Source organism: Rutidosis leptorrhynchoides, chromosome 11 (assembly GCF_046630445.1).
Source record: "Rutidosis leptorrhynchoides isolate AG116_Rl617_1_P2 chromosome 11, CSIRO_AGI_Rlap_v1, whole genome shotgun sequence".
NCBI classification, from domain to species: Eukaryota; Viridiplantae; Streptophyta; class Magnoliopsida; order Asterales; family Asteraceae; genus Rutidosis; species Rutidosis leptorrhynchoides.
Window position 1 is genome coordinate 318,667,478 of NC_092343.1, and position 21,116 is coordinate 318,688,593.

Sequence of the window (21,116 nt, forward strand, 5' to 3'; positions counted from 1 at the left end):
AGCTATATATATATGAATCGAATAAGGTTATGAACAAAGTTACTACCTCAAGTTACTTGGACAAGATTGCTGTAAAAGAGAAGTAAAAACCTAGAACCAAAAGAGTGGTGGAGTTGGATGAAAGATTGGAAGTAAACTTGTGTTCTTGGAAGGATTCTTGAAGTGTTTTTGTAAGGGTTTTCCTATGGTGATTAAGTGTTGTTTTTATAGCTAGATCTTCATGGATACTAGCTGAATGGTTATGGGTTTCTTATGACTTGTAAGTAGGTGAATTAGAGAGTAGTTTAGGAGTAGAAATGGTGAGCTAAACATGGCTTGGTGATGGCCATTTAAAACGTGAGGAAGGGGGGAACAAGGACAAATTTCCAAGCTTGTAATCTTGTGTAATTAGTCATACAATCATACAAAGTAATTACCTTATACATAAGGCATGAACAAGGGCTGGTTGGTGGTGATTTGATGTGTATATACTAATAGTAAATACGTATAGAAGCTAGGTATGATACGAGTACATATACTCTAAATATACGTATAGAAATCTTGTGAAAACGGAACGAGGATTCAAATATAGTTATATTTTGTGAATATACTTATATTGTTTTATGTATTTAAGTCCTTAAAAAGTGATTAAATACATTACATATACGATATATGTATAAACATTATAGGTCATAAGTTTTTATGTCAAATAACGTTACGTATAGTTATTGTTTTGAAAACTTAAATTAGTAGTTTCAAAATATACTTATAACTTATTGTTATTAATACAAAATGAGATATTAAAACATCCTTAGATCATGTTAAATATGTATATATACATATATATACACAAACGTATAATTATCATATATTATATAGTTCGTGATATCATCGGTCAAACTAGACGGTCAAACGTTGTGTAAAACTCTTTTCAAAAACATAAATCTCAACAATTTGGATTGCTTATCATGTTGGTAAGGTTTAATTTATGTAAATATTAATCTTATAAGTATAGATAGATCGAAAAAGTCCGGGTCATTACACATGGTAGAAGTTAAAATTGATTAGTCATACATGACATAATCAAGAGTGGAATCCCATGCTAGTTCCTATTGGTATATACCCATAGTAAGTACGTTTTGAAGCTGTGTATAATACGGGTAAGAATACGACTAGAATTCTTGATGAAAGAAAAGAATGGGAAAGTAACTGTAACCATTTTCGTTAAGTATGAGTGTTTTGATATATGTCTTGAAGTCTTCTAAAAGTATTTTAATACATCTAAATACACTACATGTATATATATTTTAACTGAGTCGTTAAGTCATCGTTAGTCGTTACATGTAAGTGTTGTTTTGAAACCCTTAAGTTAACGATCTCAATTAATGTTGTTAACCCATTGTTTATTATATCTAATGAGATGTTGAATTATTATATTATCATGATATTATGATATATTAATATATCTTAATATGATATATATACATTTAAATGTCGTTACAATGATAATCGTTACATATATGTCTCGTTTCGAAATCCTTAAGTTAGTAGTCTTGTTTATATGTATATAACTCATTGTTAATATACTTATGGAGATACTTACTTATCATAATCTCATGTTAACCATATTTATATCCATATATATATCGTCATGTCGTTTTTACAAGTTTTAATGTTCGTGAATCGCCGGTCAACTTGGGTGGTCAATTGTCTATATGAAACATATTTCAATTAATCAAGTCTTAAAAAGTTTGATTGCTTAACATGTTGGAAACATTTAATCATGTAAATATAAATCTCAATTAATATATATATAAACATGGAAAAGTTCGGGTCACTACAGTACCTACCCGTTAAATAAATTTCGTCCCGAAATTTTAAGCTGTTGAAGGTGTTGACGAATCTTCTAGAAATAGATGCGGGTATTTCTTCTTCATCTGATCTTCATGCTCCCAGGTGAACTCGGGTCCTCTACGAGCATTCCATCGAACTTTAACAATTGGTATCTAGTTTTGCTTAAGTCTTTTAACCTCACGATCCATTATTTCGACGGGTTCTTCGATGAATTGAAGTTTTTCGTTGATTTGGATTTCATCTAACGGAATAGTGAGATCTTCTTTAGCAAAACATTTCTTCAAATTCGAGACGTGGAAAGTGTTATGTACAGCCGTGAGTTGTTGAGGTAACTCAAGTCGGTAAGCTACTGGTCCGACACGATCAATAATCTTGAATGGTCCAATATACCTTGGATTTAATTTCCCTCGTTTACCAAATCGAACAACGCCTTTCCAATGTGCAACTTTAAGCATGACCATCTCTCCAATTTCAAATTCTATATCTTTTCTTTTAATGTCAGCGTAGCTCTTTTGTCGACTTTGGGCGGTTTTCAACCGTTGTTGAATTTGGATGATCTTCTCGGTAGTTTCTTGTATAATCTCCGGACCCGTAATCTGTCTATCCCCCACTTCACTCCAACAAATCGGAGACCTGCACTTTCTACCATAAAGTGCTTCAAACGGCGCCATCTCAATGCTTGAATGGTAGCTGTTGTTGTAGGAAAATTCTGCTAACGGTAGATGTCGATCCCAACTATTTCCGAAATCAATAACACATGCTCGTAGCATGTCTTCAAGCGTTTGTATCGTCCTTTCGCTCTGCCCATCAGTTTGTGGATGATAGGCAGTACTCATGTCTAGACGAGTTCCTAATGCTTGCTGTAATGTCTGCCAGAATCTTGAAATAAATCTGCCATCCCTATCAGAGATAATAGAGATTGGTATTCCATGTCTGGAGACGACTTCCTTCAAATACAGTCGTGCTAACTTCTCCATCTTGTCATCTTCTCTTATTGGCAGGAAGTGTGCTGATTTGGTGAGACGATCAACTATTGCCCAAATAGTATCAAAACCACTTGCAGTCCTTGGCAATTTAGTGATGAAATCCATGGTAATGTTTTCCCATTTCCATTCTGGGATTTCGGGTTGTTGAAGTAGACCTGATGGTTTCTGATGCTCAGCTTTGACCTTAGAACACGTCAAACATTCTCCTACGTATTTAGCAACATCGGCTTTCATACCCGGCCACCAAAAATGTTTCTTGAGATCCTTGTACATCTTCCCCGTTCCAGGATGTATTGAGTATCTGGTTTTATGAGCTTCTCTAAGTACCATTTCTCTCATATCTCCAAAGTTTGGTACCCAAATCCTTTCAGCCCTATACCGGGTTCCGTCTTCCCGAATATTAAGAAGCTTCTCCGATCCTTTGGGTATTTCATCCTTTAAATTTCCCTCTTTTAAAACTCCTTGTTGCGCCTCCTTTATTTGAGTAGTAAGGTTATTATGAATCATTATATTCATAGATTTTACTCGAATGGGTTCTCTGCCTTCCTGCTCAAGGCATCGGCTACCACATTTGCCTTCCCCGGGTGGTAACGAATCTCAAAGTCGTAATCATTCAATAATTCAATCCACCTACGCTGCCTCATATTCAGTTGTTTCTGATTAAATATGTGTTGAAGACTTTTGTGGTCGGTATATATAATACTTTTGACCCCATATAAGTAGTGCCTCCAAGTCTTTAATGCAAAAACAACCGCGCCTAATTCCAAATCATGCGTCGTATAATTTTGTTCGTGAATATTCAATTGTCTAGATGCATAAGCAATCACCTTCGTTCGTTGCATTAATACACAACCGAGACCTTGGTTTGATGCATCACAATAAATCACAAAATCATCATTCCCTTCAGGCAATGACAATATAGGTGCCGTAGTTAGCTTTTTCTTCAATAACTGAAACGCTTTCTCTTGTTCATCATTCCATTCAAATTTCTTCCCTTTATGCGTTAATGCAGTCAAGGGTTTTGCTATTCTGGAAAAGTCTTGGATGAACCTTCTGTAGTAACCAGCTAGTCCTAAAAACTGGCGTATGTGTTTCGGAGTTTTCGGGGTTTCCCACTTTTCAACAGTTTCTATCTTTGCCGGATCCACCTTAATACCTTCTTTGTTCACTATGTGACCGAGGAATTGAACTTCTTCCAACCAAAATGCACACTTTGAAAACTTAGCGTACAATTCTTCCTTCCTCAATACTTCTAACACCTTTCTCAAATGTTCACCGTGTTCTTGGTCATTCTTTGAGTAAATAAGTATGTCATCAATGAAAACAATGACAAACTTGTCAAGGTATGGTCCACACACTCGGTTCATAAGGTCCATGAACACAGCTGGTGCATTAGTTAAACCAAATGGCATGACCATAAACTCGTAATGACCGTAACGTGTTCTGAAAGCAGTCTTTGGAATATCATCTTCTTTCACCCGCATTTGATGATACCCGGAACGTAAGTCAATCTTTGAATAAACAGACGAGCCTTGTAGTTGATCAAATAATTCTTCGATTCTCGGTAGTGGGTAGCGGTTCTTGATGGTAAGTTTGTTCAACTCTCGGTAGTCGATACACAACCTGAATGTACCATCTTTCTTCTTGACAAACAAAACAGGAGCTCCCCACAGTGATGTGCTTGGTCGAATGAAACCACGCTCTAAAAGTTCTTGTAATTGGCTTTGCAGTTCTTTCATCTTGCTAGGTGTGAGTCTGTAAGGAGCACGAGCTATTGGTGCAGCTCCTGGTACAAGATCTATTTGAAATTCAACGGATCGATGTGGGGGTAATCCCGGTAATTCTTTCGGAAATACATCGGGAAATTCTTTTGCGACGGGAACATCATTGATGCTCTTTTCTTCAGTTTGTACTTTCTCGACGTGTGCTAGAACAGCATAGCAACCTTTTCTTATTAGTTTTTGTGCCTTCAAATTACTAATAAGATGTAGCTTCGTGTTGCCCTTTTCTCCGTACACCATTAAGGGTTTTCCTTTTTCTCGTATAATGCGAATTGCATTTTTGTAACAAACGATCTCTGCTTTCGATTCTTTCAACCAGTCCATACCGATTATCACATCAAAACTCCCTAACTCTACTGGTATCAAGTCAATCTTAAATGTTTCGCTAACCAGTTTAATTTCTCGATCCCGACATATATTATCTGCTGAAATTAATTTACCATTTGCTAATTCGAGTAAAAATTTACTATCCAAAGGCGTCAATGGACAACTTAATTTAGCACAAAAATCTCTACTCATATAGCTTCTATCCGCACCCGAATCAAATAAAACGTAAGCAGATTTATTGTCAATAAGAAACGTACCAGTAACAAGCTCCGGGTCTTCCTGTGCCTCTGCCGCATTAATATTGAAAACTCTTCCGCGGCCTTGTCCATTCATGTTCTCCTGGTTCGGGCAATTTCTAATAATGTGGCCCGGTTTTCCACATTTATAACAAACTACATTGGCATAACTTGCTCCGACACTACTTGCTCCGCCATTACTCGTTCCGACACCATTTGTTCCTTTCGTTCTATTAACCCCTGGTCCGTAGACCTCACACTTCGCCGCGCTATGACCATTTCTTTTACACTTGTTGCAAAATTTGGTGCAGAACCCCGAGTGATACTTGTCACACCTTTGGCATAGCTGCTTCTGATTGTTGTTGTTGTTGTTGCGGTTATTATTGTTGTTGGGATGATTGTTGTAGTTGCTGTTGTTGTTGTTGTTGTTGTTGTTGGGCCGTTTGTTGTAGTTGCGATTGATGTTGCGATTGTTGGGATAATTGTTGCGATTATTGTTGTAATTGCTGTTGTTGTTGTATTGGTGATTCTTATCACCGTTTTCCTCCCACTTTCTTTTGACTTGCTTCACATTGGCCTCTTCAGCAGTCTATTCTTTAATTCTTTCTTCAATCTGGTTCACTAGTTTGTGAGCCATTCTACATGCCTGTTGTATGGAGGCGGGCTCGTGTGAACTTATATCTTCTTGGATTCTTTCCGGTAATCCTTTCACAAACGCGTCGATCTTCTCTTCCTCATCTTCGAATGCTCCCGGACACAATAGGCACAATTCTGTGAATCGTCTTTCGTACGTGGTAATATCAAATCCTTGGGTTCGTAACCCTCTAAGTTCTGTCTTGAGCTTATTGACCTCGGTTCTGGGACGGTACTTCTCGTTCATCAAGTGCTTGAATGCTGACCACGGTAGTGCGTACGCATCGTCTTGTCCCACTTGCTCTAGATAGGTATTCCACCATGTTAATGCAGAACCTGTGAAGGTATGCGTAGCGTACTTTACTTTGTCCTCTTCAGTACACTTACTTATGGCAAACACCGATTCGACCTTCTCGGTCCACCGTTTCAATCCGATCGGTCCTTCGGTTCCATCAAATTCCAAAGGTTTGCAGGCAGTGAATTCTTTGTAGGTGCATCCTACACGATTTCCTGTACTGCTAGATCCAAGATTATTGTTGGTATGTAGCGCAGCCTGTACTGCGGCTATGTTTGAAGCTAGAAAAGTACGGAATTCCTCTTCATTCATATTCACGGTGTGTCGAGTAGTCGGTGCCATTTCCTTCAAAATAGTCAAATGGAACAAGTTAATCATACAGAATATTAAGAGTAGTTAATAGTATTTCGTAGCATAATATGAACTCATTTATAAAAGCTTTTTCTTCATATTAGCGTTTTATAAGTTTAAATTCGGGTAGTACCTACCCGTTAAGTTCATACTTAGTAGCTAATATACAATTCAACTACTACAATTCTATATGAAAAACTGATTATAATAATATTTCGCGTTCAAACTTTTACACAATATTTTACAAACTTACAATACCGCTTATTTTACATATAGCATGAAATATAGCACACAATAAATTTGATACAAGATGGTTGTGAAGATAATTCTAGCTAGTACACAAGTCTTTCAGCAAAGGCAATAAAGACACGTAATTCATACGTCCAGAAACAAGTCATGCATTCTGGTTTTACTAGGATTACTTCCCATCCTTGGTCTTGTGGAACATAACCGTTATGGCCGTTGATAAGACAGCGTGTTGTAACGTCGTCAAAGGGACGAGGGTTACGTAATGTCCAACAGTCCCGTAACAATCTAAAAACCTCATTTCTTACCCTAATTACCGACTCCGTCACTTGTGGGAACATTTTGTTTAATAGTTGTAGCCCGATGTTCTTGTTCTCACTTTGGTGAGAAGCGAACATTACTAATCCGTAAGCATAACATGCTTCTTTATGTTCCATGTTAGCCGCTTTTTCTAAATCACGAAGTCTAATATTCGGATATATTGAGTCAAAATAATTTCTTAACCCATTGCGTAAAATAGCATTTGGGTTCCCCGCAATATATGCGTCAAAGTAAACACATCGTAACTTATGGATTTCCCAATGTGATATCCCCCATCTTTCGAACGAAAGCCTTTTATAAACCAAGGCATTCTTGGAACGTTCTTCGAATGTCTTACAAACTGATCTCGCCTTAAATAGTTGTGCCGAAGAATTTTGACCGACTCTAGACAAGATTTCATCAATCATGTCTCCGGGTAGGTCTCTTAAAATATTGGGTTGTCTATCCATTTTGTGTTTTTATACTGTAAAATAGACAAGAGTTAGATTCACAAAAAAAAAAATTACTTATTAATACAAGCAATTTTTACATATATCATAAAGCATAAGCACACTATATTACATATATTACACCACACGAATACAACTATCTTATTCCGACTCGCTTGTTTCTTCTTCTTCGGTTTTGGTTATTTTTGCCAAGTTTCTAGGGATATATGATGTTCCCCTAATACGAGCCGTCGTTCTCCACATTGGTTTAGAAAAACCTGGTGGTTTAGAGGTTCCCGGGTCATTGTTACAACTTAAGGACTTCGGGGGTTGACGATACATATAAAGTTCATCGGGGTTGGAATTAGATTTCTCTATTTTTATGCCCTTTCCCTTATTATTTTCTTTTGCCTTTTTAAATTCAGTTGGGGTAATTTCTATAACATCATCGGAATTCTCGTCAGAATCCGATTCATCGGAGAATTGGTAATCCTCCCAATATTTTGCTTCCTTGGCGGAAACACCATTGACCATAATTAACCTTGGTCGGTTGGTTGAGGATTTTCTTTTACTTAACCTTTTTATTATTTCCCCCACCAGTTCTATTTCTTCATCCGGTTCCGATTCTTCTTCCGGTTCCGATTCTTCTTCTGGTTCCGACTCTTCTTCCGGTTCCTCTTCGGGAACTTGTGAATCAGTCCACGAATCATTCCAATTTACATTTGACTCTTCATTATTATTAGGTGAGTCAATGGGACTTGTTCTAGAGGTAGACATCTATCACATAATATCAAACGCGTTAAGAGATTAATATATCACATAATATTCACATGTTAAAAATATATAGTTTCCAACAAAATTTGTTAAGCAATCATTTTTCAAGTAAACACGGTCGAAGTCCAGACTCACTAATTCATCCTAACAAACTCGATAAGACACACTAATGCAAAATTCTGGTTCTCTAAGACCAACGCTCGGATACCAACTGAAATGTCCCGTTCTTATTGATTAAAAACGTTCCATATTAATTGATTTCATTGCGAGGTTTTGACTTCTATATGAGACGTTTTTCAAAGACTGCATTCATTTTAAAACAAACCATAACCTTTATTTCATCAATAAAGGTTTAAAAAGCTTTACGTAGATTATCAAATAATGATAATCTAAAATATCCTGTTTACACACGACCATTACATAATGGTTTACAATACAAATATGTTACAACAAAATAAGTTTTTTGAATGCAGTTTTTACACAATATCATACAAGCATGGACTCCAAATCTCGTCCTTATTTAAGTATGCGATAGCGGAAGCTCTTAATAATCACCTGAGAATAAACATGCTTAAAACGTCAACAAAAATGTTGGTGAGTTATAGGTTTAACCTATATATATCAAATCATAATAATAGACCACAAGATTTCATATTTCAATACACATCCCATACATAGAGATAAAAATCATTCATATGGTGAACACCTGGTAACCGACATTAACAAAATGCATATATAAGAATATCCCCATCATTCCGGGACACCCTTCGGATATGATATAAATTTCAAAGTACTAAAGCATCCGGTACTTTGGATGGGGTTTGTTAGGCCCAATAGATCTATCTTTAGGATTCGCGTCAATTAGGGTGTCTGTTTCCTAATTCTTAGATTACCAGACTTAATAAAAAGGGGCATATTCGATTTCGATAATTCAACCATAGAATATAGTTTCACGTACTTGTGTCTATTTTGTAAATCATTTATAAAACCTGCATGTATTCTCATCCCAAAAATATTAGATTTTAAAAGTGGGACTATAACTCACTTTCACAGATTTTTACTTCGTCGGGAAGTAAGACTTGGCCACTGGTTGATTCACGAACCTATAACAATATATACATATATATCAAAGTATGTTCAAAATATATTTACAACACTTTTAATATATTTTGATGTTTTAAGTTTATTAAGTCAGCTGTCCTCGTTAGTAACCTACAACTAGTTGTCCACAATTAGATGTACAGAAATAAATCGATAAATATTATCTTGAATCAATCCACGACCTAGTGTATACGTATCTCAGTATTGATCACAACTCAAACTATATATATTTTGGAATCAACCTCAACCCTGTATAGCTAACTCCAACATTCACATATAGAGTGTCTATAGTTGTTCCGAAATATATATAGATGTGTCGACATGATAGGTCGAAACATTGTATACGTGTCTATGGTATCTCAAGATTACATAATATACAATACAAGTTGATTAAGTTATGGTTGGAATAGATTTGTTACCAATTTTCACGTAGCTAAAATGAGAAAAATTATCCAATCTTGTTTTACCCATAACTTCTTCATTTTAAATCCGTTTTGAGTGAATCAAATTGCTATGGTTTCATATTGAACTCTATTTTATGAATCTAAACAGAAAAAGTATAGGTTTATAGTCGGAAAAATAAGTTACAAGTCATTTTTGTAAAGGTAGTCATTTCAGTCGAAAGAACGACGTCTAGATGACCATTTTAGAAAACATACTTCCACTTTGAGTTTAACCATAATTTTTGGATATAGTTTCATGTTCATAATAAAAATCATTTTCTCAGAATAACAACTTTTAAATCAAAGTTTATCATAGTTTTTAATTAACTAACCCAAAACAGCACGCGGTGTTACTACGACGGCGTAAATCCGGTTTTACGGTGTTTTTCGTGTTTCCAGGTTTTAAATCATTAAGTTAGCATATCATATAGATATAGAACATGTGTGTAGTTAATTTTAAAAGTCAAGTTAGAAGGATTAACTTTTGTTTGCGAATAAGTTTAGAATTAACTAAACTATGTTCTAGTGATTACGAGTTTAAACCTTCGAATAAGATAGTTTTATATATATGAATCGAATGATGTTATGAACATCATTACTACCTCAAGTTTAGTAGGTAAACCTACTAGAAGTGACAAGAAATGATCTAGCTTCAAAGGATCTTGGATGGCTTGAAAGTTCTTGAAGTAGGATCATGACACAAAAACAAGTTCAAGTAAGATTTTTACTCGAATTAAGATAGTTTATAGTTATAGAAATTGAATCAAAGTTTGAATATAAATATTACCTTGAATAAGAAAGATAACCTACTGTATATAACAAAGGTTTCTTGATCTTATATGGTTACTTGGATTGGATTAGAAAGCTTGGAAGTAAATTAGTAAACTTGAAGGGATTTTTGAAGTGTTCCTGAAGTGTTCTTCCTATGATGATTATAGCTTGATTCTTGTAGTGATTTTTGATGAAGATGATGATTAACTACTGGAAAAATACGTTCATAATAGTGTGTGTGTGTGTTGAGAGAGAATTAGAAAGAGAATTGGAAGTGAAATGGAGTGAATGATGAGTGGTAATTGGTGAGTGGTGAGTGGGGTTAAAAGGAGTTCTAGTTAGTTGACTAGCTCATGGTAGAAGTTAAAATTGATTAGTCATACATGACATAATCAAGATTGGAATCCCATGCTAGTTCCTATTGGTATATACCCATAGTAAGTACGTTTTGAAGCTGTGTATAATACGGGTAAGAATACGACTAGAATTCTTGATGAAAGAAAAGAATGGGAAAGTAACTGTAACCATTTTCGTTAAGTATGAGTGTTTTGATATATGTCTTGAAGTCTTCCAAAAGTATTTTAATACATCTAAATACACTACATGTATATACATTTTAACTGAGTCGTTAAGTCATCGTTAGTCGTTACATGTAAGTGTTGTTTTGAAACCTTTAAGTTAACAATCTCAATTAATGTTGTTAACCCATTGTTTATTATATCTAATGAGATGTTGAATTATTATATTATCATGATATTATGATATATTAATATATCTTAATATGATATATATACATTTAAATGTCGTTACAACGATAATCGTTACATATATGTCTCGTTTCGAAATCCTTAAGTTAGTAGTCTTGTTTATATGTATATAACTCATTGTTAATATACTTATGGAGATACTTACTTATAATAATCTCATGTTAACCATATGTATATCCATATATATATCGTCATGTCATTTTTACAATTTTTAACGTTCGTGAATTGCCGGTCAACTTGGGTGGTCAATTGTCTATATGAAACATATTTCAATTAATCAAGTCTTAACAAGTTTGATTGCTTAACATGTTAGAAACATTTAATCATGTAAATATCAATCTCAATTAATATATATATAAACATGGAAAAGTTCGGGTCACTACAACTGAGAGTTGAACAAACTTACCATCAAGAACCGCTATCCACTACCGAGAATCGACGACTTATTTGAACAACTACAAGGCTCGTCTGTTTATTCAAAGATTGACTTACGTTCCGGGTATCATCAAATATGGGTGAAAGAAGATGATATTCCAAAGACTGCTTTTAGAACACGTTACGGTCATTACGAGTTTATGGTCATGCCGTTTGGTTTAACTAATGCACCAGCTGTGTTCATGGACCTTACGAACCGAGTGTGTGGACCATACCTTGACAAGTTTGTCATTGTTTTCATTAATGACATACTTATTTACTCAAAGAATGACCAAGAACACGGTGAACATTTGAGAAAGGTGTTAGAAGTATTGAGGAAGGAAGAATTGTACGCTAAATTTTCAAAGTGTGCATTTTGGTTGGAAGAAGTTCAATTCCTCGGTCACATAGTGAACAAAGAAGGTATTAAGGTGGATCCGGCAAAGATATAAAATGTTGAAAAGTGGGAAACCCCAAAAACTCCGAAACACATACGCTAATTTTTAGGACTAGCTGGTTACTACAGAAGGTTCATCCAAGACTTTTCCAGAATAGCAAAACCCTTGACTGCATTAACGCATAAAAGGAAGAAATTTGAATAGAAGGATGAACAAGAGAAAGCGTTTCAGTTATTGAAGAAAAAGCTAACTACGGCACCTATATTGTCATTGCCTGAAGGAAATGATGATTTTGTGATTTATTGTGACGCATCAAAGCAAGGTCTCGGTTATGTATTAATGCAACGGACGAAGGTGATTGCTTATGCGTCTAGACAATTGAAGATTCACGAGCAAAATTATACGACGCATGATTTGGAATTAGGCGCGGTTGTTTTTGCATTAAAGACTTGGAGGCACTACTTATATGGGGTCAAAAGTATTATATATACCGACCACAAAAGTCTTCAACACATATTTAATCAGAAACAACTGAATATGAGGCAGCGTAGGTGGATTGAATTGTTGAATGATTACGACTTTGAGATTCGTTACCACCCGGGGAAGGCAAATGTGGTAGCCAACGCCTTGAGCAGAAAGGACAGAGAACCCATTCGAGTAAAATCTATGAATATAATGATTCACACTAACTTTACTACTCAAATAAAGGAGGCGCAATAAGGAGTTTTAAAAGAGGGAAATTTAAAGGATGAAATACCCAAAGGATCAGAGAAGCATCTTAATATTCGGGAAGATGGAACCCGGTATAGGGCTGAAAGAATTTGGGTACCAAAATTTGGAGATATGAGAGAAATGGTACTTAGAGAAGCTCATAAAACAAGATACTCAATACATCCTGGAACGGGGAAGATGTACAAGGATCTTAAGGAACATTTTTGGTGGTCAGGTATGAAAGCCAATATTTCTAAATATGTAGGAGAATGTTTGACGTGTTCTAAGGTCAAAGCTGAACATCAGAAACCATCAGGTCTACTTCAACAACCCGAAATCCCGGAATGGAAATGGGAAAACATTGTAGTGACCCGAACTTTTTCATGTTTATATATATATATATATATTAAATGAAATTGTTATTTACATGATTAAGTGTTTCCAACATGTTAAGCAATCAAACTTGTTAAGACTTGATTAATTGAAATAGGTTTCATATAGACAATTGACCACCCAAGTTGACCGGTGATTCACGAACGTTAAAACTTGTAAAAACTATACGATGACATATATATGGTTATATATATAGTTAACATAATTTTATTATAAGTATGTATCTCATTAGGTGTTTTAACAATGAGTTATATACATAAAAATGAGACTATTAATTTAAGAAACTCGAAAACGATATATATATAACGATTATCGTTATAACAACGTCTTACTAGATACATATGAATCATATTAAGATATTGATACACTTGGTTAATTATTTTAAATGATAAGTAAATATATTATTAAGTGTATTAACAATGAAATACATATGTAAAAATAAGACTACTAACTTAATGATTTCGAAACGAGACATACATATAACGATTATCGTTGTAACGACATTTAACTGTATATATATCATACTAAGATATATTATATATCATAATATCATGATAATATAATAATTTAACATCTCATTTGTTATAATAAATAATGGGTTAACAACATTCAACAAGATCGTTAACCTAAAGGTTTTAAAACAACATTTACATGTAACGACTAACGATGACTTAACGACTCAGTTAAAATGTATATACATGTAGTGTTTTAATATGTATTCATACACTTTTGAAAGACTTCAAGACACTTATCAAAATACTTCTACTTAACAAAAATGCTTACAATTACATCCTCGTTCAGTTTCATCAACAATTCTACTCGTATGCACCCGTATTCGTACTCATACAATACACAGCTTTTAGATGTATGTACTATTGGTATATACACTCCAATGATCAGCTCTTAGCAGCCCATGTGAGTCACCTAACACATGTGGGAACCATCATTTGGCAACTAGCATAAAATATCTCATAAAATTACAAAAATATGAGTAATCATTCATGACTTATTTACATGAAAACAAAATTACATATCCTTTATATCTAATCCATACACCAACGACCAAAAACATTTACAAACACTTTCATTCTTCAATTTTCTTCATCTAATTGATCTCTCTCAAGTTCTATCTTCAAGTTCTAAGTGTTCTTCATAAATTCCAAAAGTTCTAGTTTCATAAAATCAAGAATACTTCCAAGATTGCAAGTTTACTTCCAAGTTTTCTAAATCCATTCCAAGTAATCATCCAAGATCAAGAAACCTTTGTTACTTACAGTAGATTATCTTTTTAATACAAGGTAATAATCATATTCAAACTTTAATTCAATTTCTATAACTATAACAATCTTATTTCGAGTGGAAATCTTACTTGAAATTGTTTTCGTGTCATGATTCTGCTTCAAGAACTTTCAAGCCATCCAAGGATCCTTTGAAGCTATATCTATTTTTCTCATTTCCAGTAGGTTTATCCAAGGAACTTGAGGTAGTAATGATGTTCATAACATCATTCTATTCATACATATAAAGCTATCTTATTCGAAGGTTTAAACTTGTAATCACTAAAACATAGTTTAGTTAATTCTAAACTTGTTCGCAAATAAAAGTTAATCCTTCTAACTTGACTTTTAAAATCAACTAAACACATGTTCTATATCTATATGATATGCTAACTTAATGATTTAAAACCTGGAAACATGAAAAACACCGTAAAACCGGATTTACGCCGTCGTAGTAACACCGCGGGCTGTTTTGGGTTAGTTAATTAAAAACTATGATAAACTTTGATTTAAAAGTTGTTATTCTGGGAAAATGATTTTTATTATTAACATGAAAGTATATCTACAAATTATGGTTAAACTCAAAGTGGAAGTATGTTTTCTAAAATGGTCATTTAGACGTCGTTCTTTCGACTGAAATGACTACCTTTACAAAAACGACTTGTAACTTATTTTTCTGACAATAAACCTATAATTTTTCTGTTTAGATTCATAAAATAGAGTTCAATATGAAACCATAGCAATTTGATTCACTCAGAACGGATTTAAAATAAAGAAGTTATGGGTAAAACAAGATTGGATAATTTTTCTCATTTTAGCTACGTGAAAATTGGTAACAAATCTATTCCAACCATAACTTAATCAACTTGTATTGTATATTATGTGATCTTAAGATACCATAGACACGTATACAATGTTTCGACCTATCATTTCGACACATCTATATATATTTCGGAACAACCATAGACACTCTATATGTGAATGTTGGAGTTAGCTATACAGGGTTGAGGTTGATTCCAAAATATATATAGTTTGAGTTGTGATCAATACTGAGATACGTATACACTGGGTCGTGGATTGATTCAAGATAATATTTATCGATTTATTTCTGTACATCAAACTGTGGACAACTAGTTGTAGGTTACTAACGAGGACAGCTGACTTAATAAACTTAAAACATCAAAATATATTAAAAGTGTTGTAAATATATTTTGAACATACTTTGATATATATATGTATATATTGTTATAGGCCGTGAATCAACCAGTGGCCAAGTCTTACTTCCCGATGAAGTAAAAATCTGTGAAAGTGAGTTATAGTCCCACTTTTAAAATCTAATATTTTTGGGATGAGAATACATGCAGGTTTTATAAATGATTTACAAAATAGACACAAGTACGTGAAACTACATTCTATGGTTGAATTATCGAAATCGAATATGCCCCTTTTTATTAAGTCTGGTAATCTAAGAATTAGGGAACAGACACCTTAATTGACGCGAATCCTAAAGATAGATCTATTGGGCCTAACAAACCCCATCCAAAGTACCGGATACTTTAGTACTTCGAAATTTATATCATATCTGAAGGGTGTCCCAGAATGATGGGGATATTCTTATATATGCATCTTGTTAATGTCGGTTACCAGGTGTTCACCATATGAATGATTTTTATCTCTATGTATGGGATGTGTATTGAAATATGAAATCTTGTGGTCTATTGTTACGATTTGGTATATATAGGTTAAACCTATAACTCACCAACATTTTTGTTGACGTTTAAAGCATGTTTATTCTCAGGTGAATACTAAGAGCTTCCGCTGTTGCATACTAAAATAAGGACAAGATTTGGAGTCCATGTTTGTATGATATTGTGTAAAAACTGCATTCAAGAAACTGATTTCGATGTAACATATTTGTATTGTAAACCATTATGTAATGGTCGTGTGTAAACAGGATATTTTAGATTATCATTATTTGATAATATACGTAAAGATTTTTAAACCTTTATTTATGAAATAAAGATTATGGTTTGTTTTAAAAATGAATGCAGTCTTTGAAAAACGTCTCATATAGAGGTCAAAACCTCGCAACGAAATCAATTAATATGGAACGTTTTTAATCAATAAGAACGGGACATTTCAGTTGGTATCCGAGCGTTGGTCTTAGAGAACCAGAAAATTTGCATTAGTGTGTCTTATCGAGTTTGTTAGGATGCATTAGTGAGTCTGGACTTCGACCGTGTTTTCTTTAAAAATGATTGCTTAACATTTTTGTTGGAAACTATATATTATCAACATGTATATATTATGTGATATATTAATCTCTTAACATGTTTGATATTGTGTGATAGATGTCTACCTCTAGCACAAATCCCATTGACTCACCTAATAATAATGAAGAGTCGAATATATATTGGACTGATTCACAAGAAGAAGAATCAGAACCGGAAGAAGAATCAGAACCGGAAGAGGAGGAACCGGAGGAGGAAATAGAACCGGTGGGGGAAATAATAAAACGGTTAAGTAAAAGAAAATCCTCAACCAACCGACCAAGGTTAATTATGGTCAATGGTGTTTCCGCCAAGGAAGCAAAATATTGGGAGGATTACCAATTCTCCGATGAATCGGATTCCGACGAGAATTCCGATGATGTTATAGAAATTACCCCAACTAAATTTAAAAAGGCAAAAGAAAATAATAAGGGAAAGGGCATAAAAATAGAGAAATCTAATTCCAACCCCGATGAACTTTATATGTATCGTCAACCCCCGAAGCCCTTAAGTTGTAACAATGACCTGGGAACCTCTAAACCACCAGGTTTTTCTAAACCGTTGTGGAAAACGACAGCTCGTATTAGGGGAACATCATATATCCCTAGAAACTTGGCAAAACGAACCAAAATCGAAGAAGAAGAAACGAGCGAGTCGGAATAAGATAGTTGTATTCGTGTGGTGTAATATATGTAATATAGTGTGCTTATGCTTTATGATATATGTAAAAATTGCTTGTATTAATAAGTATTTTTTTTATGAATCTAACTCTTGTCTATTTTACAGTATAAAAACACAAAATGGATAGACAACCCAATATTTTAAGAGACCTACCCGGAGACATGATTGATGAAATCTTGTCTAGAGTCGGTCAGAATTCTTCGGCACAACTATTTACGGCGAAATCAGTTTGTAAGACATTCGAAGAACGTTCCAAGAATGTCTTGGTTTATAAGAGACTTTCGTTTGAAAGATGGGGGATATCACATTGGGAAACCCATAAGTTACGATGTGTTTACTTTGACGCATATATTGCGGGGAACCCAAATGCTATTTTACGCAACGGGTTAAGAAATTATTTTGACTCAATGTATCCGAATATAGGACTTCATGATTTAGAAAAAGCGGCTAACATGCAACATAAAGAAGCATGCTATGCTTACGGGTTAGTAATGTTCGCTTCTCACCAAATTGAGAAAAAGAACATCGGGCTACAACTATTAAACAAAACGTTCCCACAAGTGACGGAGTCGGTAATTAGGGTAAGAAATGAGGTTTTTAGGTTATTACGAGACTGTTGGTCATTATGTAACCCTCGTCCTTTTGACGATGTTAAAACACGCTGTCTTATCAACGGCCATAACGGTTATGTTCCACAAGACCAAGGATGGGAAGTAGTCCTAGTAAAACCAGAATGCATGACTTGTTTCTGGACGTATGAATTACGTGTCTTTATTGCCTTTGCTGAACGACTTGTGTACTAGCTAGAATTATCTTCACAACTATCTTGTATCAAAGTTATTGTGTGCTATATTTCATGCTTTATGTAAAATAAGCGGTATTGTAAGTTTGTAAAATATTGTATAAAAGTTTGAACGCGAAATATTATTATAATCAGTTTTTCATATAGAATTGTAGTAGTTGAATTGTATATTAGCTACTAAGTATGAACTTAACGGGTAGGTACTACCCGAATTTAAACTTATAAAACGCTAATATGAAGAAAAAGCTTTTATAAATGAGTTCATATTATGCTACGAAATATTATTAACTACTCTTAATATTCTGTATGATTAACTTGTTCCATTTGACTATTTTGAAGGAAATGGCACCGACTACTCGACACACCGTGAATATGAATGAAGAGGAATTCCGTACTTTTCTAGCTTCAAGCATAGCCGCAGTACAGGCTGCGCTACATACCAACAATAACCTTGGATCTAGCAGTACAGGAAATCGTGTAGGATGCACCTACAAAGAATTCACTGCCTGCAAACCTTTGGAAATTGATGGAACCGAAGGACCGATCGGATTGAAACGGTGGACCGAGAAGGTCGAATCGGTGTTTGCCATAAGTAAGTGTACTGAAGAGGACAAAGTGAAGTACGCTACGCATACCTTCACAGGTTCTGCGTTAACATGGTGGAATACCTATCTAGAGCAAGTGGGACAAGATGACGCGTATGCACTACCGTGGTCAGCATTCAAGCACTTGATGAACGAGAAGTACCGTCCCAGAACCGAGGTCAATAAGCTCAAGACAGAACTTAGAGGGTTACGAACCCAAGGATTTGATATTACCACGTACAAAAGACGATTTACAGAATTGTGCCTATTGTGTCCGGGAGCGTTCGAAGATGAGGAAGAGAAGATCGACGCGTTTGTGAAAGGATTACCGGAAAGAATCCAAGAAGATATAAGATCACACGAGCCCGCCTCCATACAACAGGCCTGTAGAATGGCTCACAAACTAGTGAACCAGATTGAGGAAAGAATTAAAGAACAGACGGCTGAATAGGCCAATGTGAAGCAAGTCAAAAGAAAGTGAGAGGAAAACGGTGATAAGAATCACCAACACAACAACAACAGCAATTACAATAATAATCGCAACAATTATCCCAACAATCGCAACATCAATTGCAACTACAACAAATGGCCCAACAACAACAACAACAACAACAACAACAACAACAACAACAACAACAACTACAACAATCATCCCAACAATAATAATAACCGCAACAACAACAACAATCAGAAGCAGCTATGCCAAAGGTGTGAAAAGTATCACTCGGGGTTCTGCACCAAATTTTGCAACAAGTGTAAAAGAAATGGTCATAGCGCGATGAAGTGTGAGGTCTACGGACCAGAGGTTAACAGAACGAAAGGAACAAATGGTGTCGGAACGAGTAATGGCGGAGCAAGTAGTGTCGGAGCAAGTTATGCCAATGTAGTAGTTATAAATGTGGAAAATCGGGCCACATTATTAGAAATTGCCCGAACCAGGAGAACACGAATGGACAAGGCCGCGGAAGAGTTTTCAATATTAATGCGGCAGAGGCACAGGAAGACCCAGAGCTTGTTACGGGTACGTTTCTTTTTGACAATAAATCTGCTTACATTTTATTTTATTCGGGTACGGATAGAAGCTATATGAGTAGAGATTTCTGTGCTAAATTAAGTTGTCCATTGACACCGTTGGATAGTAAGTTTTTACTCGAATTAGCAAACGGTAAATTAATTTCAGCAGATAATATATGCTGGAATCGAGAAATTAAACTGGGTAGCAAAATATTTAAGATTGATTTGATACCAGTAAAGTTAGGGAGTTTTGATGTAATAGTTGGCATGGACTGGCTGAAGAAGGTGAAAGCAGAGATCGTATGTTATAAAAATGCAATTCGCATTATACGAAAAGAAGGAGAACCCTTAATGATGTACGGCGAAAAGGGCAACATGAAGCTACATCTTATTAGTAATTTGAAGGCACAAAAACTAATAAGAAAAGGTTGCTATGCTGTTCTAGCACACGTCGAGAAAGTACAAACTGAAGAAAAGAGTATCAATGATGTTCCCGTCGCAAAAGAATTTCCCGATGTATTTCTGAAAGAATTACCGGGACTACCTCCACATCGATCTGTTGAATTTCAAATAGATCTTGTACCAGGAGCTGCACCAATAGCTCGTGCTCCTTATAGACTCGCACCCAGCGAGATGAAAGAACTGCAAAGCCAACTGCAAGAACTATTAGAACGTGGTTTCATTCGACCAAGCACATCACCATGGGGAGCTCCTGTTTTGTTTGTCAAGAAGAAGGATGGTACATTTAGGTTGTGTATTGACTACAGAGAGTTGAACAAACTTACCATCAAAAACTGTTATCCACTGCCGAGAATTGACGACTTATTTGATCAACTACAAGGCTCATCGGTTTATTCGAAGATCGATTTACGTTCTGGATATCATCAAATGCGAGTAAAGGAGGATGATATTCCAAAAACTGCTTTTAGGATGCGTTATGGTCATTACGAGTTTATGGTTATGCCGTTTGGATTGACTAACGCACCAGCTGTATTCATGGACCTTATGAACCGAGTGTGTGGGCCATATCTTGACAAGTTTGTCATTGTTTTCATCGATGACATACTTATTTACTCAAAGAATGATCAAGAGCACAAAGAACATTTGAGAAAAGTGCTAGAAGTATTGAGGAAAGAAAAACTGTACGCTAAGTTTTCAAAGTGTGCATTTTGGTTGGAAGAAGTTCAATTCCTCGGTCACATAGTGAACAAATAAGGTATCCAGGTGGACCCGGCAAAGATCGAAACCGTTGAAAAGTGGGAAACCACAAAAACTCCGA